This window comes from Chinchilla lanigera, unplaced genomic scaffold, assembly GCF_000276665.1.
Source record: "Chinchilla lanigera isolate Chin_1 unplaced genomic scaffold, ChiLan1.0 scaffold00063, whole genome shotgun sequence".
NCBI lineage: Eukaryota > Metazoa > Chordata > Mammalia > Rodentia > Chinchillidae > Chinchilla > Chinchilla lanigera.
This window is the reverse complement of record NW_004955464.1, coordinates 940,021-967,031: the sequence shown is the minus strand read 5'-3', so window position 1 is coordinate 967,031 and position 27,011 is coordinate 940,021. Positions and strand designations below refer to the sequence as shown.

The window sequence follows — 27,011 nt, the reverse complement described above, 5'->3', positions numbered from 1 at the left end:
GAGTCAGTCCAGCTGCAAGATCAGTGGGAAGGCAGTGTCCCAGTGCAGGGAACAGCCTGTGCAAAGGCCCAGGTGTGAAGAAGTGGGATGTGGTCAGGATGCTGCATGGATTAGCATGGCTGGAAAGTTGAGTGTGTTGGGCCTGTGTCGCAAGACCCCTTGGACAGCCAAACTTTGACCCTTTGACCCTGAGGTATTGCACAAGCCATGGCAGGACTCCTGTTCCCTCCGCAAGGTGTCCATGGGCTCCAGACAGCTTTGAGGACAGTATGGCACTGTGGCCAATGGCCTGGCTCTGCAGCCAGCAGGCTTGGGCTTCCTTCTTCATCCCCTGAGTGTGCTCGGCAAGCTGCGTACCTGCTTGTCACCAGGTCATAACTCTTATTTTTACAATTAGAGCTGAATCATTCCGCCTCTCTCTATGGTAACACCGAAGGCAGATGGGCTAGGCCCGGGACTGGAGAGCAACCCCTTTGGCCCTACGTAGCTGTGTGTGGGCCGAAGTATGAGACACCTTTGGCTGTGCAGAATACTCTGGCAGATGCGCTAGACACAGGACTCCGGTGCAATGCAAACACTCCAGACTGGCTGGGAAAGCTGCCTGTCAACCAGGCTCCCTCTTTCCCTTAAATGGCAGTCTCTTTCTTGGGGAAGAGCTTGCCTCTTGGCTTGGCTGTTCTGTTTTCTCTGTGGGATGCTGGGCAGCTGCTGTGTTGTGATTCTTTTCTGTGTTCCTTATCCAACCCATTTTCCTGCCCTCTCAGCCTGCTCTGAGTCCTAAATGGCTGATCCCTAATCCTTGCATCTCCCGGACTCCTTGACTCCCTCACTTCTCACCCGTTCTAACTACAGCTGAAGGGGTTGCTCCAGCAGGACAGAGAAGAGCATTAGGAGAGAGATCGTGATCTGTCCATCTCTCCCTCCTGGCTCCTTCTATGCCACAGTTCCGACCCTGCTTGCTATAGGGCCAGAATCATAGAGGGGTGAAGGATGAAGTGGTCGGGCGCTCTTCCTCACTGCCAGCCTCTTGGGATGCAGTCCTGTGCTTCCCTTTCAGCCATGGAGGGCCCAGGCTTCTGCCTCTTGCTAACTTCAGGCTATTCCACCTCTTGCTGGTTTCCTTCACCTTCCCTTGCCTCTGAATATAACCTTCACATTAAATCCTTTGCAGCCAGACCCTTTAGCACACTGTTTTTTGCTGCCAAGATTCTGATGAGCCCTTGCAGGGAGGGTCTGTAGAGTTTTGTCCTGGGAATAGACAGGGTCCCTGCTTCTCCCTGCCTCCCTGCAACTTCTGAGCTCTCCTCCTGAGGGACTGGCCAGCCTGGCTCCTGGAAGCTCTGTCTTTCTGGCAGGACCTGCAGAGAGGCAAGGGGTCCATGCAGAGGAAGAGCCCTTTTATCTTTGTAGGGAAGAACACAGCCTGTATTTCTAGAGATAGAATACAGACACTGAGGAGCTAGAGTGCTTGTTCCTGTGTGAGATTAAGTCACCTCCACCAATCATTCCATTCTGAATTGAATTTTTCCTTTCCTTTGTGTTCATGAAACCCTCCCAGTGATATCACTAGTGCCATTTACCTCAGTGACCTTCTGTTCCTCTCTAGGGTAAGTTCTAGGCCACAGGGCTTGCTAGCTCCCTGATTCTAAGCCACCAGGCCCAGGGCCACCCTGGCTAGGAAAATGCAAGTGGCCTGGAACAGGACTTTAGGGGCTATTAGAAGGTCTAAAATCCAACTAACAGCAAGATCTTGCAAAACAAGGAAGAAAAAGGAAACTGCCAAGCATATGGCATGTGTTGGGTCCTTTTGCACATAACACCATATCCAACACACACAACAGCCCAGGCAAGAGCACTCTTGACCCCACTGCAAAGGAGCCGTGTGTGCAGGGCCTGGGCTCACATGCAAGGGTCCTGTGTGTTACAGGACCTGGTGGAGAAACCAAGGCCACCTAGAGAGGTAAATAGCACCAAAAGTCGTGACAGTGGAGATTCAACAGATGAAAGGATAAATAAAGCACTGTTTATAAAGCAATGACCATAAAAAAGGATAACTTTGAATCATTTGTAGAAAAACGGATGCATCTTGCATTCATAATGCTAAGTGAAGTAAATCAGATACAGAAGGTTAAATATTGCCTGTTTCTTTTAAATAAGAAATCCAAAGCATAAAGAAAGAGCAAAATAAAAGACATTAGGAACTGGGAGATAAACTTTGTGGAGAAAGGAAGGGGGTTGGGGGATGGAGAAAGAAGAGGGAAAGGAAAAGAAGGGGAAGAAAAAAGGATCAAGATGAGGTATTTATGTGTACAGTTCCCCACAATTCATATGTTATGATGTGTCACAAACATATGCTAATAAGACATTCTAGCCTTGAATACTTTACGGACATCAACTGTCCCCATAGGCACTGGAGAGGGGGTTGCCTTAGCATCTGTCCCATCACTATCACCTGTGCGTCTTTGCACGTGGTATTCAGTGTCTACACAGTGTGGAGCCCTCCTGCACCCCACACTGCAGATGAGCGCCTCTCTCCATGCCTGCGTGGCCCCTCGTATTTGCCTGCACTGATGCACACAGTTGCCTTAAACCCAAACATGCTGCAGCTTCCTATAGAAAAATATTGTATTTGCAGGTAACCTATGTGCCTCATCTTATATATTTTATATCATCTCTAGATCATCTACGATACCTAACACAATCTAAATGTGATGTAAATATTTATTATACACCATTGTTTAGAAAATAATCACAAAGAAAATGTCTGTACATGTTCAGGAGAGTTGCAATGTTTTTCTCCAGGTGCATTTGGTCCATGCTGTTTGAATCTAAGGTGGTAGATGTGGAGAGCATTCTATTACTTTATACATCTAACTAAAGCCTCAAGAACTCTGCTGGCACCTGGAGGCGGCTAGCTGGAGAGCTCTCTTCCCCTCTGCATGTGGAGGCTCAGAGAAGTGAAGCAAATGACCTTCTAGTGTTGGGCAGTGCCAGCCTTTAAAAACGCTGCATCTGATCCTGGAGCTCTGTCTCATAAACCAGCTGCCCCAGAGTCAGGTTCACAGAGTTCCGCTTCTGTCAGCAGCACAGTGTAGTTTATTTGTTTTGTCTTATGTGCCTCAGTTTCTCCTCCAATGTCCTTGCCTCTGATGCTAGCCGCAGCAGGCCAGGTCATCATGTATGGTCTTCTCTTTTGGAGCAGATGCCTAGGCTGGGTCACAGGCAGTCCCTAGCTGGGTCCCCCTGAGCCTCCCTTGTCTCCTAGCCCACATTCACTATTGAACGCATGTCGCTTGATCTCTGGGCGCGTATGGATCCACACGGCCCAGGAGGGTGAACAAGTGACACAGAACTTGGCAGCAGCTGAGAAAGGGTTTCAGAAAGGCCTATGGCTTATTTCAAGTTTGATGGGAAGAAAAGACTGAACCAAAACCCAAGCAGCCTGTCTGCCAGGAGTCTGTGAACACAGTCCAGGCCAAAGCCGGTGTGGACCAAGAGGGAAATTACAGGCCTTAAATGGGATACATATCTGCAAAGCCTCGTGGAATGGTACTTGGCATGTTTGTTTATGTGCGTGTTTGTTTGGATGGATGGTTTTTCAATATGTATATTTTAAAATTTATTTTTATTAATTTGGCTCTGAGACCCTTCTTAAAAACAACACATAAACTGATAACTGGGCAATTCCATTTAGCTTATTTAAAGTCAACAAGTATTTACCGATCACCTTCAAGGTGCCAGGCACTGTGCTAGGTGCTGGGCATCCAGTGCTGCGGAAGGATCTGGCATAACTGGAGATGGCTCAATATCTGCCACAGGAAGAGACAGGTGCACTGAGTGGATCCCGGGGCCTCTCAGGGCCTGACCCTTTCTCTGGTATAGCTGGGCCTTAAAGGAGGCGAGGTGGGACAGGAAGTCAAGAAGGCCTTGCAGGCAGGCAGAGGTGGAGGGGCCTCCTAGACTGAGGGAAGCATCCTGGAGCTCACCTGAAGATCCAAGTGTGACTTGTCCAAGGTCACGGAGCCAGAAAGTGGTAGCTTGGGAAGTTGAGCTCAGGTGTCTGGTTCCGGTCTACCCAGCAAGATGCCTGATCATAAAGCTGTGTGATGTGGTGAGAGGATAATGCCTAGTTTACTTCGATCTGTCCCCTCAGCTGTTCCAAAACCATGACTGAGTTCTGAGAAGACTTTTTCCTTGGGACTCTAGGTATCTTTGTAGACCTGTACTCTTCAACAAGTAAATTAATGTAGCATTAATTTGATCTTTTTGTATAAAATGAAGATTTGTCATTTCATACTTTGGAAACAGAAAGACTATGCTTAACCAAAGGGCTCTAACGAGTGATGAAGCTATTTTGTAGGTGGTGATAACTTCCAATAGAAAGCGCTTCCTGCTGTCCACAGAAGGCGCCTAAGAAGCCTGCATGGCTGTGTAATTGCAGTGTGTTAGTTAGACACTACACCAGCGCTAGGTAATAACCCTGTGCTGAGCTGCAGAATAGTTGGTGAAGTAACAAATCTCCCCAAACTGAGTTGCTTATCACCACACACATTTATTTTTTTTTTCACTCAAAGTTTGGATGGACCTTGAAGCCATAATCATAGGTGAAATAAGTCAGACACACGTGTAAATGTCACATTATCTCTCTGGTGTAAGGAACCGTAAATGTAAATAAGAACCAAAGTATGCAATAGATATTGTGAAATAGGAAGAAACTATTCAAAAGGAAAGGGAAATAGGGAGGGGGAAGGGAAAGGAAGGAAGGGAAAGCAAAAAATGAGACAAGAAGGATGAAATAAACACAGAGCTTTGTGAAAGGGGAGGGGAAGGGGTTTTGAAAGAAGGGGCAAGAATAGAAAAAAAAGAGGACTCAGGATATATCGTGCACAAATACAAATTCCCAAATCATTATGTATTAGTCATTTTCAGTGATCATTATGTATTAGTGCTCATTAAACCTCAATTGTAAACCTCAACTGTAGCAATAAACATAAGTAAATAAAAAAAGAGTGACCTTATTGAACTGATTAAAAAATGCAATACATTACACAAAAATGTTTGAGGATTGGCTGAGAAGCTTGGGCCTAGCTGCCAGCAGGTGCCCATCTGCTCCTCTCACACCATTCTGGAGCAAGCCGAGAGGGCCCTGGCCCGCTGTCCTTGCAGTAATGAGCAAGTGAGCAGCGAGCTGAGAGGCGTGGACACGGACTGCGCCTGTGAGGCATCGGCCCAGAGTGCCCGTTGTTGTGTTGTTGTGTCCGTCCCGTTCCCGTGCCACACAGAGTACATGGATGATGAAGCCAGTATGGGCAGGAAAATAGCCTTCCCTGCTGTGGGGGAGGCCTGGCAAAGTAAAGGGCACAGTTCTGACACGGGGAAAATATAAAGACTGGGGAAGATGCCGGGACTCAGTAGACTTGACTTCAGATGTGAGTTGGCTTTTGTCTGCTTTTGGAGCCTGGAGGATCACTTCACCACTCTGAATCTTGAGCTCTCTCTGTGTTCCTCACTGTTAAGTGTCCAACAAACACTCCATTCCCCCTTAATGAGGCTGCCCCTCTGCTGGCTGCTAGACTGAGTGTTTTACAAGAGTCTCACATGAGCAGGGAGGTAGGAGTCACTCTCCCATTTAACAGATGAAGGAGCTGACTGACAGAGGCATGTAGCCTGGCCAAGCCCAGTTTCCGTGTCTTACTGCCTCTCCCGAATTTACCCAAGGTGTGTGCACTGTCTGGCACGTAGCTGTGCTTGTGTCAGATGAAATTTTGTCCTGGGAGTTGCTGGGTCCCTGGACTTTTACTTTCTGGGGAATTTCACCAGGGGTAACCAGCTGATGTGACTGGCTGCCAACACCAAGTTTCAAAGTTCATTGTTGTTTGAGAAAACAAAATAGTAGGGTCTATTATTAGCAGGGATCAGAGGATGATCACACCTCCCCGAGTCACACGTCCCAAGGAGGAAGGACGTTTGAAGCCACCCCTGGACAGCATGGGTGGTGCAACGTGCTTGGCGTGGGGCAGATTTCATAATTGTCATGCTGTCAGGTGACACGAGGCCACTGCTTCCCAGATATCTTTCTAGTCTGGGGCCAGCTGCCCTGACATCTTGGGGAAGGACAGCTGGCAGCTTCTCTTTTGCAAGACTTGACTCACAAAGTGCAGAAGGTACTACCCAAGCCAGCCTTGTTGTCAGACAGCCCTGGTCCGAATTTTAGCTGGTGCCTCTGGTGCGCTGAGCTATCCTGGCCCCTGGAAGTGCTGTGCCCTTGCCTGTGTTCCTCCTTGGGACTGACCCCCTGCCTAAATGTTACTTCACCCAGGAGGTCCTCCTGACCCTTTGGGGCTAACAGCCTGGGTACCCTGGTGACCCTGTTGCCCTATTGGTTCTCTACTACTAGTAAATGCTTTGTAGGGCAAGTCCTGGCCCTCACTTGCTGCTGAAATCCTGCTTTCCTATTGCATATGTAGTGGACACTCCAGGGCTGTTTAGTTACCGATTGAATTCAGTAAGTTACTGATTAAATTCAGGAAGCTATTGCTCTGTAATGCTGCTATGGTGGATCTAATGTCACCCATGCTATGGAAGCCACTTATCTCCAAGTCCTTACAGTTCAGTGTGGTTCCTGGATGGACATTTTCCTCTGGGAGCTTGTAGGAAATGCAGCACCTCGGGCCACCTCCCTGTCCAGACCTACTTAAGTCAGCTCTGCTCTGCAACCAGATCCCACACTGCTCAGTGCACACTGAAGTTTCAAGAAGTTGTGCTCAGAATGACTTGGGGCTGCTTTTGACCATCAGATCTAGAATCTTGCCTTGGGGTATTCAAAGACTGCCACAGCCTCTAAAGCCAGTTTCCATCAGTGGAAGTAGCTCCATTGTCTTAAGTGTGCAGATCCTAAGGAGGCACTGCCTGGATGGACCTGCCCCATAACATAATAGACAAGGCTACTTGGCCTGTTAAATAACTCATTGTCTGAGTCCTGGCTCCAAGAGCATGCTGAGAGCCCCTGGGTCCCTATAGGCATGATCCACTGTGTCTCTAGCAGGAATAAGGGGATGGGCCAGAGTCTGATGTCTAATCTGTATCTCCAGGCTTTGAGGTGGCTGGGATGGAATCCACTGGACATAGGAGGAGGTAGAAGTCCAGAGAGGTGAGGTCACTTGCCCAGGGTCATGTGTTTGGGAAAGAGGCAGAGAGAGGATGTTTCTTGTACGGCAGGCCAGGTCTCCCTGAGCAGCTGCTCATCTAACCCTGACAGCAAGATCTTGCTCATCTAACCCTGACAGTACATCTTCCTCATGTAGGGTGAACTGCATTTTCTGGGGCATGAGCACTGGCCTGTGGACCTCATCTCCTGCTATGTATACTTGTAGCACCTGTTCTAGCCACCCTTGCCTGCTTTCTGTCCCTTGATCACACAAAGTGGTGCCTGCCTGAGAACTGTTGCACTCTCTTCTGTGTCCACAGAGTACCCTAGATCTCCTGCCTGCCTGCTTCTCCTCATTCAGAGCTCATGCATGCGTTACCTGTTCAGAGAGCCTTCCCTCCACAATGGTGAAAGCAGTTCCTCCCATTCTTTACCCCCAGCCACATCACTTCCGGTACAATTTGCAGGCCAATTTCTGAGTGTAGCCTGGCTTTTAATGGAACCACTCCGTAAGTGCTGTGGTGTCTAGAAGCATTTCTTAGTGGTTTGACCCAGGTTGAATGGGATAGGGTAATGGGTTGATTCAATAGGTATGGAGGTCCAGTGTATAAGACCTTTTACACACATGAAGAAGTTTACATTGCCTACCCTCTGACAAGTGGCAGAGTTGGGAGCCAAACCCAGTCTTCTTCACTCCCCAAAATTAAGCTGTGTCTTTCCCCAGCTTCAGCCCTTCTTTGTAATCGTGTGGGAGCCAATTTGACCAAAGTCACAAGAAGAATTAGAAGCTGTGCTAGGCCAGGGCCAGCTCTCCAGCTCTCCTGATGTCACACCAGTGTCTTCCCCCTGCAGTGACACATAAAAGAAATGGTCTCTACACTGGCTCCAGATAAAAGGGGACCCAGGCCTCTTATGAAGCAGCCTGAGTGGCTTGGGGAAGCTCCAGTGCCCTCCTTGGAAATACTGCTGCTGGGCTAAGGCCTGATGCCTCCAGGGACAGGGATAAAATGCAATTTCTGCCGCTTTCATGCCAATCTATCATTGCACTTTCCATCTACCTGAGGGTCTTCATGGACAGAACAGAACCTATGACCCAGCACTGGAAGAAAAAGAGATCATCTACAACTCAAACTAAAGGAAAGACAGAAGCCAGCCTGCTAGAGTCAAGGAGTTACAGGCTTAAAAGTACCTGAGAAAGCCACCTCTGCTCTTTGAGCTGCTACAACAAAAATACCTTGGACAATAGAAACAGTGCTCAGAGTTCTGGAGACTGGGGGTTGAAGATCAAGGTGCCAGCAGATGATATCTGCTGAGGATGGTCTTTCTGGTTTGCAGACAGCTGTTTTCTTGTGGCTGTAACCCCACTAGGTAGAAGGGGCAAGAGAGCTCTCTGGGATTTTTCTAAGCTGTAATCCCATTCATAAGGGAACTGATGACCTTATCGCCTCCCAAAGCCCCTCATCCTCAGGCCATCACTGGGATGTCAAGATTTAACACAGCAATCTTACAGGGAGGTAGACCCCCAGGCCATGTCCAAAGACTGAGCCATGGCAGCTTAGCAGCTGGAACTGGGACTGGGCTCCACTCTGGCCTGCCTTCCCTGTGAAGGGTCTGTGGTGGAACTCTAACAATCCTGACTTCCTGCGACTTTCACATAAACAGGACCGGTGGTGGCAAACCTATGACACGTGTGCCAGAGCCAGTTGTTTGTTATCACTGAAATCTCTAAAAGGATCGCCATCACTGCTATAGGCAATGTGCCTGCCCAGAAAGCAGGGTGAGCAGTGATGTTTTCCTGCTTCCTCCTCACCTGCAGTCAGAGAAACAGAGCCAGATCAGAACTGTGGTGGAAACAGGCACACAGGTGTTAACAGCGGAGCTGGACTTGAACACTTATCCCTGGATCCCCTGCCTAGGTTTTCATTTTATGTCACAGGAACAAGAGCACTACCAGCTAGCCAGGTCCCTACATTCTAGGCCTTAAGGCATGGATGAGATCTTTCTCCGACCAACCACTTAAAGGGAGGACACTAAGGTGAGATGTTCTTCAAGTGTCATGGCATCCAGAAAAACCTCTCCAGTGACATTCCTACCAGGGCCAGCAGTGGCTTGGGCCAGGCTTGATCCTCTCACTCAAGGCAGGAGGACCCAGTGATGCCAGGGGTGTGGGCGTGGTCATGGGCGTGGCCCGAAGTCATAGCACATGCAGGTACCTGCTGCCAGGCAGCTTTATCTGTGCTGGAAGGAGCAACCATGCCCCTTGTGGAACATAGTTCAGCTGCAGAGCTTTGTTCTTATAGGTAGGAGCCTCCAGAAACACCTGTCTACCATGGCGTGGAGCCTTTGCACCCGTATCTGAGATGATCTTAAAGGACAGGCCTCTTGGCAAATGTTTATGGGCCACATTGCTTTTCATTCACATATCCTAACTGGTCACCAGAAGATACCTGACACTCATAGTGAAGAGAGGGGTAGGTTCTGAAACTCCTGAGCCATCAGTCAAAGGGCCCAACACAGCTCCTCCTGCTCATCCACTTCAGGTCTTTGCTCAGATGGCACTTTCAGTGTAGCTCCCTGGCCGTCTGTGTAGCTCAAATCATAAAGCCCGTCACCATACCCTTTCCATGCCCAGGTATCACACGATACAATACTACCTTGGTGACTTTGCTACTGCCCAGTTCTCCACTATTTACTAAACAATACACACTCACACACAGAAGGGGCTCAAAAGATGGGTGAGGGAGAAAAAGAGGAGGGAAAGGGGATAAAAAAGGAATGAAGACGTGTTATGCACATGTTCCAACCCCCCACAAGGAGTGTAATCATTATGTACTACACACATGTACTAATAAAAAAGCAAAAAACCTGAATATTCCCATGATCAACTGATTTATAAGTACCAGCCCCTTCAATCCCATTAAAACTCTACCGGAAGCTACTACCGTTTCTCCCTCTATACAGATGAGGAAACAAAAGCACAGAGAAGGAGGTTCTGTAGCTCAGTGGCAAGGTCATGCTATGATCCTAGCACGCTTCCCCTGAGCCCTTTCTCCTCATACCCACTCCACGCAGTGCCTGTGCACACAAACTGCATGGGAGAGTGCTTTGTTCACTCACTGCTGGAGTCTCAGAGCCTAGAGTAAACTTGGCATACATGGTGCCCAATATTCATTCCATTAATGAATAGATTGGTAAATGGAGCTTATTCCATTCATTTTTTTATAGAGCCCTCATTGACAGATCCTGTGCATGGACAGCCATGCTATATTAGCCCAGTCTCTGGATTACAGGAAGGCAGGGGACAGACAGACTGAGCCTGGGTATTGGGGTCCAAACAGAATGGGGCTCAAAATCCTGACTCTTCAGTCACGTAGAATATTACCTGAGCTCCATGACCTTAGCAACTTTACGCAACCTCTCTGAGCCTTGACTGGCTCATTTTTAAAAAGGAAACTGCAGTGGTTCCTTGTGGGATTGTGTACAATGGCAAAGTTCAGTGTCGGTAAAATGCCAGCACAGAGCAGGTACCCAGCAGAGACCATTCCCCCCACAGTAGAAAGGGGTGACAGAAAGAGAAGTGAAAGTCACCTCCCTTTTGGGAATAAGTGCTTATTTTCTTAGCATGAATCTATTAAGGTCAATGTAGGGGAGAGCAGCATGGACCAAGAGATGGAACATTTCACTTTTCCCCTCTACTAGAATTAACATTGGAACAACTTCAGTCAAACCAACAATGCATTTCTTTTGATTCCTGGTTAAAGCCATATTGACGTCACTTTTCTCTTCTGCTATCTTATTAAATTTGGTTGTCTATAACATAAAACATGGGCTCTTCAGAAGTGGTTTCCACTGTATTATTGAGCAGGCAGGAGGATGTCAATCTATCTTCCTCCAGAAAACAAAGTCTGCTTTAAATTAAGGAGAACAAAGCCGCACATCTGACATTCAAGTTCTCCATTCTTCCTAATTTGTAGGCTGAGCTCTTAAAACTCTAAATATTTGTCTTTGTTTTAAGCTTGTTTTGCTCCAGTCTTAGTCAGACCTTCTGCTGTGAACTAAGAGTCCTGGGCTTGGGATCACTGTGCTGGGTTTGTGGAAGCTGTTCCTGCTTTCTGGGCATGGAAACTCTACAGATAACCGCCAGAGAGAGTGGCTTTTTCTTTGGGTCCAAAGACCCCAGCACAGGCTCTGTCCTCATTCCCAGATGCTGCTGCTGCTTGCAGTCATGAGAACAGCGCCTGCCGCCACACTGTAGTTCTCTCGTCTCTGACCAGCACCCAGCCTGGCTCACACAGCTCCTGCAGGGAACACCTTCCTCTTTCCTCCCTGGAGCTCTAGATCCTCTTCATCTCCAAGACTCCACATGGATCTTCATTTGGGACAAAATTCCTGAGGAGACCTGAGCCCATTCCTGGCAACTACGCCTTTTCTTAAAGATTTCCAAAGCTTCTGTTTTTTCACTGGTGAGCCTCTTGGAAGCACTGTGTCACTGTATTTTGCACCTCACATGGAGCCTAGTGAGAAGCCAGTGTCTGCTGAGTGACTGACTTGAAGAGAAGTCCTGAAGGAAAAACACCAGCTGCAGAGGAGCTGGAAGAGGAAGCCCCTACACAAGAAGCAGTGGGGTGAAGTCTCTCTGGGCCAGCCCCCTTGATTCTGCACATGCAGAAACGGGAATGTAGGGGACTGCACACATTGCTGGCAAAGTGAGGTCTCCTGTACTTGCCTGGGCACTGACCCACAACATCGGGATGTTCCTCCCATCCGAAGACACTGCAGCTAAGACTCGGCTGGTGGGGAGGAGACTCCACCCAGGGGCGAGAGACTACGGTGGAGCAAAAATCGCGGGGGCTTGGCCAATGTCTTGGCAGCAGGCTGCTTGGCAGATGGGGGGACATGAAGAGCAAGCAAGAAAGAGGAGGGGCCTGAGAGGGGAGATGTGCTTGAGTCAGCACAGGGATCAGGAGAAAATCCCTCAGACCTGCCCCCAATCAAAGGAGTCTGACTCCTTACAGCTGGGCAGCTGGCCAGATGTTCAGAAAAGTGGACATTGCAAAACATATCCGGAGGGAGGAAGTGGTTAGGGTTTCCTCCTTGGAGGAGGATGCTTCATTTAACTAGAATTCAGTAGCACTCAGTGGAAGGGAAGCACCCTGAGCCCTCCACGTGCACCTGGAAATAGACTTCCTGTAACGAAACAGGAGGACAGAGAGTATTTGACCAAAAGCTCTCAACCAGGGTAGAAAAGGGCGTCACAGCATGTTACCTGATGCACATCTGTAACCCCAGCACTTGAGAACCTGAGGCAGGAGGATCACCAAAAGCTTGAGGCCAACATGGAATACTTAGTGAATTCAAGGCCAGCCTGAACTCTAGAGCAAGACCTTGTCTCAAAAAACCAAACCAAATCAAGCCAACCTAAAAGAATATCTACTCAGAATCTGTTTCCACCTACAGAGCCCTATTCTGTGTCCAGCACTTATCTCAGTTCTTCAGACATTCTCCTCACATCCTGGTGACCTGAAGTTCTCAAAGGGTGAGCAACTGGCAGCCCTTGGATCTGGTGTTCAAAGCCAGTGATGTCTCCAGAACTCAGGACCTCAGTCTAAGTGAACATCCTGTCTGAGTTGACCCTCCCCTCACCGGGCCCATCCCTTACCCACATTGTACCACTCAGTTCTGTACAGCCAGCCCCCTGTAGTGGACCCCAGACCACCTTAGCCTCGTGTGCTGGGAATGGAGTTGGTTTCCGCCCTCTCTGTCTTTCCAATTCCAGTTCAAGGAATGAGTACCAGGCAGATGCTCGGGGGAAAAATAGTTCATCTTGTTCTCACATCAAACTAGGAGGGTAGGTTTTTATGATTCCCATGTGTGAAATGGGGAAACTGAGGCACAGGAGGTTATGTTATTTGTTGGCCTTTTAAAAATAAAGGAATTTTCCAAGTGAGGTAGGATATTTTATGACACTTCTGAGCAAAAGTAAGGTACAGTGAAACCTTGGTTTGCAAGCATAATTCCTTCCAGAAATGTGCTTGTCATCCAAAGGATTTGTATATCAAAGAGAATTTCCCCATGAGAAATAATGGAAATTTAGATGATTTATTTCACAACCTAAAAATATTTATATAAAATGTTTACCATACTATAATATAATACAAAGTAATAAATGAAATACAAAATATAAAGAAAAATACAAATAACAAATTAAAAATACAAATTAATTAATACAAATTAAAAATACAAATTACTGCAAATATAAAAATACAACATATAAATTAAAATACAAATACAAAATACAAATATAAATGCAAATCAGTTAATTTGTATAAAAATTGGAAAACTTTGATATTTTAGCTTCATTGAGTGATAATCTCCCCGCGCTGCCTATCTTCTCCTGTTAGGTAAATTGCTGTGGCAAAGTTCCCAAAATTATGCATGCTAAACCTAAAACCTAGATCTCTTCTGCTGGACTCTGTTCACAGGGGACAGCCCCTTCAACACAGGCTCACAGCCTCCTTGGCGGCCGCTGGCACCATGGTCCTTCTGCAAGTCTTCTCACCAAAAGACTTTTTTTGCTCTTTCACAGGTTGCTGAGCAGGGTAGGACTGGAATGCTGGAAACTGCAGTGACCACAGCTTACTCTGCCGCCTTAGAGACTCCCTGCTGGGGTCAGCACATCCCCCATTTCCAGTGGGCCCTGTCTCCTGTTTGACACTCCTTTTGGGGGAAGTTGGGGGAGGGTGTGTGAAGACTGCTCAGACCTCCAGAGGGACATGAAAAGCCTCCCTTCTGCTGGGGACTGGAAAGGCACTCAAGCCTCAGCATGAAATTAACTGCACACCCTGAGCCACCCAAGGCACATCCTGTGGGCCCTGCCATACCCCAACAGTGGTTGCTGGTATTTCTTAAAGACCCTGTCTCACAGCGAGGCTCAGAGCTCCTACAGGACCTTGGTTTGAGTTGTGGCTTCAGCACAGGACCTGAGAACAGAAAGGGACAGCTGAAGAAGAGTGCTTGTAGTTGGAGGGATGCCAAGTGGTGGCTCTGTGCCCTCCTGTGCCCCAACCCTGGGTCTCTTGCTCATGTCAGGGCTTGTGGCGGGGGGCAGGTGGGGAACGGCTGTCTCTGAGAAGTAGCACACCTGAGCTAAGTCTGAAGGGCAGAAGGGTTTCTGCTGGCTGTCAGGATTGGGGTCATCAAGGACAGCCTTTTTTGAGAACTCAGTGCCACAGCCAAGTTACCCAGAAAGGCCAGCAGGGAAACAGCAGGCATGGGGCACAGGGTTGTTCTTATTCCCTTAGATGAGTTCAAAGCAAAAGTCCCTGACATCCCCCAAAGAGAGGACATCCAGCTTGTGTGCCTGCTCAGAGCTCAGTAAACAGCATTGTCAGGGCCTGTAGCCACCTCCACTGGCACAAGAGCCAAAGCCTGGCTGGCGCTGGGGAAATGGCCCAGACTGTAGGAACCACCCTGACCTCTGGACTTGGGTCCCCTAAGAAACGTTTCTGATCAGGCGGCCTTTCTTGGCACTGGCATCTACATCTCAGGTCAGAAAGGATGTGCAGCTTTTGATCCAACAGTTCTATTCCACTTCTGGAAAGGCACTTAGAATGAATATTTGCTGATGTGTATGAACATACACATACTAGAATGTTCAGTGGAGAAAACCTGGAAGCCGCTTAAATATCTCACAATGAGAGTGACTTAGGAAACTTATAATGCATCTCTATAACAAAAATATTATCCATTGATAATCATGTGCTGGGGAGCATTTGTTGATATGAAATATTTGGGATAGAGAAGGTTATGAAATGGTATGTACTATCTGCTCTAAATTATGTAAATGTATATTACAGTGACATTTATAGAATTCTTACTATGTGTCAGGCACTGTTGTAAGCATTTAAAGTTATGTTAATATATCTAATCACGAAATAAGTTTAGAGGGAAACTCTTTTTTGTGGTGCTGGGGATTAATCTGACCTCCATCCCCAGACCTTTTTATTTATTTCTAATTTCAAAATGGGTCTTGCTGTGGCACTAAGTTGCCCAGGCAAGCTCGAATTTGTAATCTTTGCCTCAGTCTTCCAGTATGCTGGGATTACAGGTGTGCACCACGATGCCCCAGCTTGAAGAAGCTATTCTCATTGTTCCTATTTTACACATAAAGAGATTGAGACACAGAGTGGCTATAGGATCACACAGCACTGGGGCTGGGGATGTGGCTCAGTGGTAGAGTGCTTGTTTTACATGCACAAGGCCCTGGGTTTGATCGCTGGCACCACCCCCCCCCAAAAAAGGTAAAGGTCTGAGATCACACAGCACTGAATGGTAGGATCTGTGTGTGCCACAAGGCGGCTTGGCTCTATGGCCCTATGTCAGCCTTCAAGCTAGCCATACTCTCTCTTCCTGCATGAGTGGGCACATTTGTATAGAGGATTCACACCTAAAAATTTGCTGTGTTTTCAGTAATCTCCTCCTAAGACAAAGCAAGGCAATCACTTCCAGGGCACTAACACGCATCTGTGGTACAGGCCTGGGAGGTCAGCAGCTGAGTGTCTCCTAGAGTCCTGCCCAGGCCAGAGACAGTAACACCCTAGTCCTTTAGTCAGCAGAGTGACTGAGCACCAAGGTTGTGCAGGCCCCATCCTGGGTGTGGAGGGCTCTGCCGGGGACTGGGAAGGGACACAAGGCCAGTTTCCTCCTGAGACTTTCACTATGGCAGGACAGGCAGGGAGGGCAAAATAAAAAGCCAAGAAAAACACCAGCTGGAGCTCAGAGCTTGGCAGGGGCAAGCTGGAATGGTACTGCTGGGTATGATCACGGGCCCAGAAAGAAGACCCCTGAGAAGTGGCCTTTTGGCTGAAATTTCAGCTACTAGAAAGAGAGGGGAAGCAAACCCAGAAAAGGGTTAACATTTGGGAAACATGGTGATCATGAATTTGCATTAACATTTTCTGTGTTTGACATTTGTATAAGTCAAGGTTAGTTTAAAATAAAAGGTTAAAATATATTGAAGTAAACACATTACAAATAAAAATGATCACCGTCCCCTAAGGCAGTGATCCGCTAGGGAGCGGCAGGCATGAAGGTGAGGCCGCTGGGGCTGGTCTCTGGCGGATGTGGCTGAGCCAAAGCCTGGGACAGGAGAATAAATATGCGCTTTTTTCTTGGCCTTGTTAAGCCGAGCTCCTCAAGTCACACTTCACAAGCATCAAGCATCCCTCGCCGGGGCTCCTCCTGGGGTGGTCAAGAGGAAAGTGAGACTTCTTCCTCACAGAGAAAGACGGAGGCAGCTGACTGCACAAACTCTTGTGGTGAGGAAGCAGCAGGGATTGGGTCACAGCCAAAGTTTCTGAGTACTGACCGCTAAGCTCAGCACTCACAGGCTGTGTCAGATCTGTGTCCCGCCACTCCAGGATGTACAGAGGTTGCGTAGGCTGGGGGGCATGGAGGATGCAAACAAGCACAATTGTAAAAGGTGTGGAAGGGTGGTCAAGGCAATACTTACACACTGCCAATGACCTCCTGTGACTCTTGAGCCAATTCAGTCCCCAAGAGGTGCAGTGCTTGGGACTGCAGCCTGACTTCTCTGGATGCTAAGGCGTTCTGCCAATCTCATTCTTCTATAATTATCATTAAAATAGAGGTAAATCTACTTGCCTCCAAATAAAGGTAGGAGAATCAGCATTCAAAAGAGAGTAGGACTGAAAGGGCTTTGTTGGACAGAACTCCCAAAAAGGGCTTGGGGCCATGCTTGCTGATTCCAAAGTTAGGGCAGCAATCGCCCTTGAAGGAACCTTCATGATTAGCTCAACTTCTGCGTTTAGAGACATATTTAAAATCCCAAGACACTTTTAAAAAATCAGGAGCTTAGAGAAAGAGAGTTAACATTTACCTTATTGTCTCATTTGGCCCACTTCCCCATTAGCCTTGAAAGTGGCCCCACTAACCCACTTTTCACGAGGAGGAAACTTAGGCTTAAAGTAGCTAACAACAAACTATGTGCTTACACTGTCTAAAACCTGGGATCCTGCCCTTCTCTTGCCTCCTGTGACTGCCTGGGTCCTCACCCTCCCAGAGATGGAAGCTAACAACTCACAAGGGTACAGAAAAGAGGCATCTCGGAAGCTACCCTGCCCACTGGTCCTCACCACCCTAAACCAATGATCTGTATGATTTCATTAGGATGGTATTCACACTTCATTTGTGTTGGCACTGAGCAAGCTATAAATTGTGCCCGTGGACCCATCGAAGCCTTTTCTCACATTGAAGATGTTTATAGGAATGGGAAACCCGGCCTCTGCATGCATGCACTGGTCTTCTCTATGTCAACATCACCATAAATAAATGTATCCAGGATCTCTGCCCAGACTGTTTTCCATAGCTGTTCTGTGAGCCCATGACGCAGGGCATTATTACCATAGGGGAGCTGAGAGGCCCTGCTTCACATCTAGAACTTCTCCTGACCGAGCATGCTGAGAACTTCCCCACCCACCCTGCATCCCCTTTCTCAGTGCTAGCAGCTGGCTTGGTCCTTGGAGATACCTCTCTGTTTTTTCTGCAGCTGAACTGGAATCTACCCTGTGAAGTTGTTCGCTACTGGAGAAGTGAACCTACCTTGTGGACTCACACGACTTCATTCTTTGTGTCTTCCCAGTTTGCAAAGCTGGCACCCTCCCTATCACAGTGGACTCTTAAGGTCCTTGTGAAGGGGCTTTCTTTAGTGTCCTCAGTTTACACACAAGGACAGCAAGGCGCAGAGAGGGAGGGGACTATCATTTGGGTTTGAATTCTTTCCCAGAAGTTGGCACTGAGCCTGTCCTTCTCAAAGATCTCATTGGTGGTGTAACTTATTACCAGCAAGGTTGCCAACATCTGTGTCTGAGAGAAGCCGGCCGAGAGACAACCTGTGCACTCACAAAGTGTTCCAACAAAATAGTTTATGGAGACACAATTGCAGAGCTGTGGAGAGGGCTAGGGGCTAGAACCCAGGAACTTGCGGCACTGGGGAGCCATTAGCACCAACTGTTATGGAGTAAACTGTGTTCCCCAAAACTCGTATGTTCAAAACCCAATCCCGATGTTACAGAATGCAACTGTATTTGGAGGTGGCATCTTCAAGGAGATGATTAAGTTGAGCTGAAGTCACAGGTGTGGGGCCCTAACCCAGTTCCGTTTCAGAGGAGGACTTTTGTACACAGACACATATAAAGGAGAGAACGTGAAGATGCAGGGAGAAGAGGGCCATCCACAATTCAAGGAGAAAAACCTGAGCAGAAACCTTGACCTCAGACTTCCAGACTCCTAGGCAATCGGAAAGTAAATTTCTGTTGTTTAGTCCACAGAGTCTGTGGTTACACAGCCGTCGTAATCCAGTATACCACCCGATAGCCTGACAAGATGATAAATTGCTCACTTCTCTCCTCCAACTTCTGATCTGCTGGGGCTTCCCATGGGCTAAACTCCACTGAAAACCAAATGAGATATGGGTACAATAGGATATGATCACAGCAAAAACTCTGGGTAAAGGGTAGGAAGATTCATTCATTTGACAAATACTCATCAAATACCAAGAGCTATTCTGGGTGCTACGGACACACAGGTAAATAATACAGAGTCCACAGCCCCCAAGAGCTTACACTGTGGCATGGAGATGCAGATCCTACTACATGCTCCACTATGCAAGGGCCTCACTGCACAGTGTTGTCCACAAGGGGACAGTTGCTGTCTGAGCATGACACAGCAAAAAAAAAAAAAAGAGAGAGAGAGAGAGAGACACTCACTCTATCCGGAAGGCAGGAGATAACCATAGATAGGGTCAACTCTGGCTGGCCCTGGAATGAGGAGTAAGATTTTGTGGAGAGACAGAGGTAAATACAAAGAGCCAGAGATATACAAGAGAGGATCCCTTTGGAAGGAAGGCCTTCGGGAAGACTGTAAACCCTACATAGTTAGAATCACTTTTCAGCTGTAGGGCCTCACAACACTGTTGTCTGTGTTTAGGGTACTTTTGTGCCTGAAGCCAAGAGGAACAATGGCAAAAACAAGGTTCTAAAGACTTGGGCTCAAGCTCCAGTGCCAGCACCTGATCCCTGTGTGACTTTGGGCAAGACACTCAACCCTTCTGAACCTGTCTTCTCTCTGGTCCATGGATCCAACAGGCTGTAAGGGCATGTGGTGCTGGCCTGGCCGCTGAGCACAGTGGAAGAAGCAGACTACTTCCTGGCCCCACAGTGTGCACAGAATGCCTCCCATGATGGTTCTCGGAGTGCTCAGTTCACACCTGCTGTCCCACTTACTGGGATGTGGAGGGTCTGGGGAGCAGAATAGAAGCAATGTGTATGAGCTACTGCTGTTGCTGTGGTGATGACTGCCATGTCTAATGGGGCATCTTTACTTCCAGTGCTCTCATTGCCCCCTGCACTTGTCCCTAGCTGTAGCTCACCACTTCTACTCCACGCCTCTTGGACTATTCAACTCCAACCTCTCCTTTAAGGCCGGGGTCCAGATCTATCTTCCCCAAGGATCCTGCCCAGAGCACCTCAAGTTACAGAGGTAGAACCCTACCTCCTCTCAACTGTCACACCTCTGAGCTCAGCTGGCTCACACTTACCAAGTGCAGAATGACAGTCTTGGGTATCTTGGAGTAGTCCAGAGCTTCCTGGGTCAGGAATACCTGGGAAGGGTGAACTTTAGAGACCATTTTCAAGCCTCTAGTCCCTCCTGCCCAACCAGTCTACACGACAGCCGGAGCAATCATCACGGTCCTCTATGAGTCAGAACAGGTGACTCTGCAATAAAGACTTCCCAAGGCAAAAGAGAGTGCTGTTCTTACAGTGTCAGACCTAGACAAAGTCTAGAGTCAGATCTTGGCCAAGATGACCTCAGCAGAAGAGGGCATGTAGTCCCCGGTTCCTCCCATTGCTCCTGCTCTCTGCCACCCTACAGTGTCCAGCGGCCAGTGAACTGCTGGTTAGCTGAGGGTCCTTGCTTGTTCTGGACCCTGGGTCTCACATATGTTGTTCCCTCTGCCAAGTGCCATCCTCCTCACCGAGTCCGTGTCATCCTTCAGCCTCAGGCCAAGAGTTGATGCCCGGAGAAACTGTCACTGCCCAGGAGGAGTGAGTTGCTGCAGGCGTTTGGTTAGTTCTCCAGCACAAGGTGCATTTACCCTGGATCCTGGTGTCTTCCGTGGATGCTGACTTCCCCCAAGCTGTGTCTCAGTCCTTGTTGTCTCCTGATGTCACCTTGACATGGAGGGTCAGCCATGACCCTCAATAAGTGCTGAGCATTTTGGTTGTTGTTCACCTTCACTTTTGTGGCTCTGCATTGTAGCTTCGGTCTTTTCCTATTTACCAGTGGATGCGCTGGTCACACATCCAGGGAGGGCTCATTTCTCTAGTAGACTTGGGAAGACCAGGGCTTCTCCAGGGAACTGTGCTGTCTCAGGCATTCCCAGCACCTTCAGAACCAAAGGTGAGTCCTTCTGTACCTCTAGAAAGTAAAACCCTTACCGGAGAGGATGCACGTATACATAGTGTAAAAATAACCAAAAGTCATTCAGATCCGAGAGAGGAGGACAAGACAGTAACAAAAAGTACTAGCTCAGAGTAGGCGCTCCAGCCCACAACAGATGAGTAAATGGAAGAAGGAAAAAGGAAGTGAAAGGGGGAAGAAAAAACAAGACAAACTGTCTCATTTTGGTTTTGAACTGGATTTAAATGGAAATGTATAGGAGGGAATTGGCAGGGTGAAAGCAGAACCGTAAGAGAAGAAAAAGGAACCAGCTTTTCTTGAGTGCTCATAATACATCTACTGAGCATTTACTAGCAAATATTTCGTTTATGTGATCTCACTTTAGTTTAAATGGAGCAATGCCCCACCAGGGCAGATGTTACTGTCTGAGCTTTACAGATGGGAACACTAGGTTTCAGAGCAGTTCAAACACGTTCCCAAGGTCACACAGATTTCAACTGAGCTTAAGGGAAATTATAACAAAACCAGATTTAAACCCAGGTCTCTGTGACCCCTCTCCCTTGTGATTCTTAGAGGAATCACACCCACTTGGATGCCTCTGTTCTGGCTGGTTTTGGTTTGCCCCACCTCTACCCATCTCGTGTCCTAGTATGTGCCCCTGCACCTTCCTGAATCCTTAGGATCCAGCTTCTACCAGTGCAGCATGACCAAGGCCTGCAGCCTCCTCAAGGCCCACTCCCTTCATCCCTGGTGATGGTGTTGTGACTTGATCCTAGCTTGGTGACCTGGGAGAAAGGTAGAAATGTTCTTCCTGGCCAGGTGGGGTCTGCTCTGTCATCTTCCAATAAAGGGAAGAGTTAGCCCATAATTGGAAAGGAGAGATTGCTCATCTGCCCAGGGGAAATAGAGTTAGAATGTAAGCTCCTCAGTGCTTCAACCCAAAGGTCCCAGCCCCACTCCGCCGAGGCCAGGACCTGGCTGCGGTGGAACTCCAGGTGGAACATTACACCGTTCACTGACATTCTGTTACCCATATCACCAAGTCCCTGGCTCAACTGCCAGCTTTTTCTTTTGTCTACTGTAGGAAATGAGAACCTCTTTCTGTGCTACCAAGGAGGCCCCCTGACTTTCACACTTCGCCTTAAGTCAGTGATTACGCACTTTCAGCTTTTGCTGAGTTTCGCAATCCACTGACAGCAGTCGGCTGTCACCTCATTCTGCTCTCCTCCATTATTTCTCCTCTCCCCTTCTTATTCAGTTATTTTCTTGGCAGTGTCAAGGACTGAACCCAGAGCTTCATCCATGCTAGGTAAGTGCTCTACCATTGAGCTACGCCCAGCCCCTTCCATTGCCTTTTGAATATATGACATATTACACCTTTTACTACACACCACCCCCCTACTTCCCAAAAGCCTCCCAGTTCCAAGCTACAGATTGCCACACGCTGTTGGTACTCTCCATATCTTGCCAGCCTGCTAGCTGGAGGTGACCCAGCTCCTAAATCCCCATGTAGAGCCACTCCTGGTACCAATTATCTTGGGTTGGGGATACTGGGAGACAGACTCTGAGGAAGATATCTTCCAGGACAGCGTTAGACTAGGCCTTGGGAAATGCTAGGTGTGAGAGAGTACACAGAGCAGGACCTAGGGCATGGGAAGTTGAACTGACGTGCAGTTGCCAGAGGCACTGCAATTTGGTCAGCCCTCTTGCCTTGTGGAGGTGAGTGGCCCTGGGTCTTGTACCTTTCATATTAACCCACTGATAGATAAGGACTGCCCTCAAAATAGGCATAGCTTCGCTTGGGGCAGCACCCTTCAACCAAGAGTAATTGTTGGACAGAAAGTCACTGTAATTGACAGTAGCCCACACTCTTGGTACTTAGAGGACTGTCTCAAGGGGGCACATGGCAGCAAGCCATGGTACTGAATGGACAGTTGAAGAACTTTCTGTTTGCCTTTCTAACTACCCTGGAAATCCTTGAAAAAGGAGCTCTGAAATGGCTTTTTAGACCCAGCAGTGGTGGATGCCAGTTAACCATCTTTGATACCTTAGCATTAGAAATATCTTTTGCATTCACCACTCTAACTCTGCTTATTTATTTTGCAGATGAAAAAAACTGAGCCCTTAAACATGAAATATCTTTTTTTTTTTTAATCTTGCCCCAAATCTCACAGTGAACTTGTGACTGAGCTGAGACTTCACAAGCATCTTACCAGCCTTAGCAACAAAGGCTTAAACACAGAAGCGTTTCCTCTGCTGTATGCCAGCCATTGGAAGGTCCAGGGCTGGTGTAAGGTTCCACAGTTATCAGGAACCCCCCGTGCTGCCCATGGTCGCCTGCCCCAAGGTCATCTCAAGGTCCAACATGGCCTCAGGAAATGCATGTGTCCCATTTGGTTGTGGGTTAGCAGCAGAAGAAATTAAGGGAAACACAAGGACATTCATATTATTCTTTTTGAGGACTGTTTTTCAAAGTCCTACGTATCTTTCTGATGACACACCATCGGATATAACTTCATCCTGTGTCATCTCCACTTGCAAAGAGGGCTTGAAAGTGGCTTAATTCTAAATGATGGTTTACCCCAGAGAGAAGAGAGTTCTATATCTCAGCACACAGGAAGAAATGGGTATTTACAATCTTTACATTGGTAACACTTAAAAATTAGGAGATTTTTACCTGGATAATACTTCTCGTAGATGTAGGGCTAGTTGAAAGTTATTTAACCTCTAGACCAATAATTTCTGCATCTATTAAATACAGAGGCATCTCCAGCCTCGTGGTGATCAAGTAATGGACTGCAGAAAGCACAGACCAAGTGCATGGATTGGCACAGTGTCCCTCCCTCTCCTCTCAAGTTATTGAGTAACTTAGTTCCAATTTAATGGCATTATACCTCAGTACCTTGTTCAAAAAGCCCCAGAGAATGATTACTGTCCTGCCTATGGAGCATATCCAGCCTTGAACCCATTTGTTGGGTAGAGTTTGTGGAGAAAGAAAAGTAAAGCCTGACATGATGCTTTCAACAGGTGTTTTCTTCACTTTAGTGTGGCTCGCAGATGGTAAATCAATGCAATCCTGAGCAGTTCATCTTTTTTTTTTTTTTTTTTTGTGAGACAAGGTCTTACTATGCAGTTTAGGCTGGCCTTAAACTCACGATGTAGCTTAGGCTGGCTTCAAACTCATGGTGGTCCTCCTGCCTCAGCCTCTGGAGTGCTGGGATTATAAGCATGTGCCACAGCACTGGGCTCCCTGAACATTTGGAGGTGGCAGCCTTTCTTCTCCATTTGACCCCATGCCAGGAGAGCAGATCCAGGCTCTTGCTATAGCCACACACACTTCGCCTATGGAGTCCACACTGGTAACACAATCTCTGCCTCCTCTTCTGAGGCATCTGCACCCTATAACCATCCAGTCAGAGCCTGGGTGGAAGCCAGGGATGCAGAGGTGTGGAAGGGAAGATCTCTACTTCTAAGAAACCATCTTTTAGTGAGGGTGACCAAGATGCAAACAGATAGTGCCACCTGGAGCTCCTGTGCGGAAGGAGCAGGGAACAGAGACCTTGTCTCAGCTTGGGGTGGGAGGGGGACGCTGAGGACTTTATGGAGGTGGAGGTGTCCGAGCCATGTCTCTCAGGATGACTTTGAGTCTTCCTGGGTGGAGAAGGCAGCAAGAGACAGGTAAGGCTTCCTAGGAAAGAGAAGTGCAAGGACAAAGACTTGGTGGGATATCAGACTACAGCATGTTGAGACCTACGGGAGGTTGGTGATGGTTAAACCACATAGGAGCAGACAGAGGCAGAGGTGACAGCCTTCTCTCCTTCACCGTGGAAGGCCCCTGAACCTGATGTTGGGAGTTTGGTGCTCCAGCCCCTCTTCTCTGGAATTCCCAAAGCAGAGAACGTCCCATTGGTGCCAGCAGGGAAGCAGAGTGGACAGGTTGGGAGACAGAGTGATGAAGTGCCCATTGCTGGGTGTTGGATCACTTCAACAGCTACTTCTGCTTTGGGGGTTCTGTGATTCAGGATGCTCTCTGGACAGTTTTCACAGGTAAGTTTTTCTGGAAACATTTGGCCTTATACTTCCTTTTCTTAGCAGTCCTCAATTTCTTTAAATAGAAAGCATGCAAGAATTAAGACAATTCTGTATGCCCACATGGCTCTAAACAGCCACTTTCACATTCTGTCTCTTTCAAGCCTCACAGTTAATTGTGAGTAAAAATAATTAGCCTATTTCTCATCACATGAGGATCCACAGCAATAGAGTGGGGACTGGATGTGAGACTGCCTGACTCTGAAGGCTGCCTGGCTTCTGCCATCCCAGAGGTCCTGAGTTGGTTGGGTGGAACTTTCTTGGTTCTCCCTTCCTTGCCTCCTCTCCTTAGCTGTCAAGCTCCTGTTTTGCTGGGAACTTTTCCTGCAGTCTGACTTTGAACTGGGACAGTAGCCAATGATTCCAGAAGAGACACCTGGAAGTTGGTGAGGTCAGGCTCTTCCTCATAGAACCGGCCTTTGTTGGGTAACTTATGGTTGACTGGTGAGTTGTTGCCACAGGTAGTTTATAATGTCCCAGCACCAGCAAAGATTAGAACTGAAAGAGGCCTCTCACAGACCTACTGGAAGAGACCCACTCACAGCAAGCCCTCCTTTGTGCAAATGAGGACATAGAGGTACAGTGTGGGAGAGTGGGTTGTGCATGGTCAATCAGGGAGGTAGTGGAGTCTAAAGTAACTCCATGAGAATGTTGTGTTTGGATTCACCATCTCCCTCTCTAAAGGGTTTTTGGCTTAGGAAGAGATGCAGTAAGACAGGCATGAGCCCAGACATGCACATGTGTGGCAGGGAGCTGTGCTGGCTCAGAGATGCGTAGGAACTTCGAAGAGAGTGGGAGAGGGTGTTAGGGTTCTGCTGACTTGGGAATTCTCATCAGTGAGTGGGCCGCACTCAGCAGAGCCCTGGGGGCAAGAGCATGTAGGGCCGAGTGGGCAGCTAGGGGAGGATACGTCTCTTGGGAAGGACAACTTTTGCACACGAGGAAACAGCACCCAGACAAGTGGCTTAGGAAGAGCATAAAGCCAGGAAGCACTCGAGCCAGGACTCACAGCCAGCCTCATGAACCACTAAACATTCAGTTCAATTCCAGGTTCTACTGTTTTCTAGCTGTGTGTTTTTAGCAGCTCACTTAACATCTCTGAGCATCCACCACTCCACTGTAAAATGAGGTCAGCAAGATAATTAAATAGAACTATAACAATGGGACCAATGTCTGGTACACAGCGGCTATGAATTTCCCAGTGAGGTCTTCTGCTCTGCCTTGGAGCCTGGGAAAAACTACCTGAAGCAAGGGAGAGAGGGAATTGTCACTGGTATTTTAGACTTAAACGTGTGGGGAACCCCAAGTGTGGAGGTACCTGGTGCGCTGGGGAGCAGGCAATGGTGTCACATGTGTGAGCAGAAGTGGTCGCTGGATAGGGGAGCTGGCAGGCCCTGTAGGGCTCCATCCTGTGTGTCACGGGGAGAATTTTGCACTCAGCCGTCCAAGCAAAGAGAAACCACCAGCTGTTTTTAACCCAGAAAAAGAGCCGAATTCTTCAAATTGTCCGTAGTGATTGAGTGTCCAGGTGTGTGTGGACACAGGGGGCTCGTAAGAACCAAGTGCAGTGTCCTGGAAACCAACAGGGAACCTGCACCGGGGAGGCACTCACTTTGTGCTGATGGCATGGGCAGGAGAGATCACCTGGCTCGGAAACTCATTCAGTGTGAAGGGCAAAGGAGAAAGAGGCTCCACGATGTTTTTCTCTTCTGTCACAGCCTGAAAAGTTCTGTGTGTCAAAGGCACTGTAAACAAAGTGGGAATGGATAGGGAAAAGTATTCCTTACATAGATTGAAGACAATAGATTATAAGTATTAAATAACACTAAGAATAAAGTTTTATAGAAACCTAACAGAAAATGATAATGAATTAAAACAAAACAGAAGAAATATAAATAGGTAACAAATTTTTGAAAAGAAACTGAATTTCACCAGTGCTTAGGGAAAGAAAACACTAATTAAATGCATATTACATTGAAAAAAACCTTAAGAATCAAGCAGTGCCAAAGTGGATAAGCACATGAGCACATGAAAAAATGAGCACATTCCTGGTATAGGTCTAAATTGTTCCCGCCATTTGGTGATGGGTCTACCCTGCATCTCAGAATTTTACATAGAAGTGTATGCTCAGTGGATGCTATGTACACACACTCACACACACACACACACACACACCAGAAATACACAGACAAACCTAACACAATCTATAGAGAGGACCTGCAGCAGCCCCATCCGGTGGAATACTATACAACAGGAAAGTTAACTGGGCCGTTCTGGCTTCAGCTAAAGTGGAGTA

At 47.8% G+C, this 27,011-nt stretch overlaps 1 long non-coding RNA gene across 4 annotated transcripts in view; it reads left to right on the top strand.

Annotated features, from left to right (window-relative positions):
* The window catches only part of LOC102015488, an 87,142-nt gene that overhangs the window by 32,920 nt on the left and 27,211 nt on the right, over window positions 1–27,011 (top strand). Inside the window, exon 4 of one of the 4 annotated variants that reach the window (XR_263184.2) lies at window positions 17,715–18,908. The exons of the other annotated variants lie outside the window; for them this stretch is intronic. This is a non-coding gene — a long non-coding RNA (uncharacterized LOC102015488). Of the gene's footprint in view, window positions 1–17,714; window positions 18,909–27,011 lie in introns of those variants that run through there. 4 annotated transcript variants of the gene reach the window in all.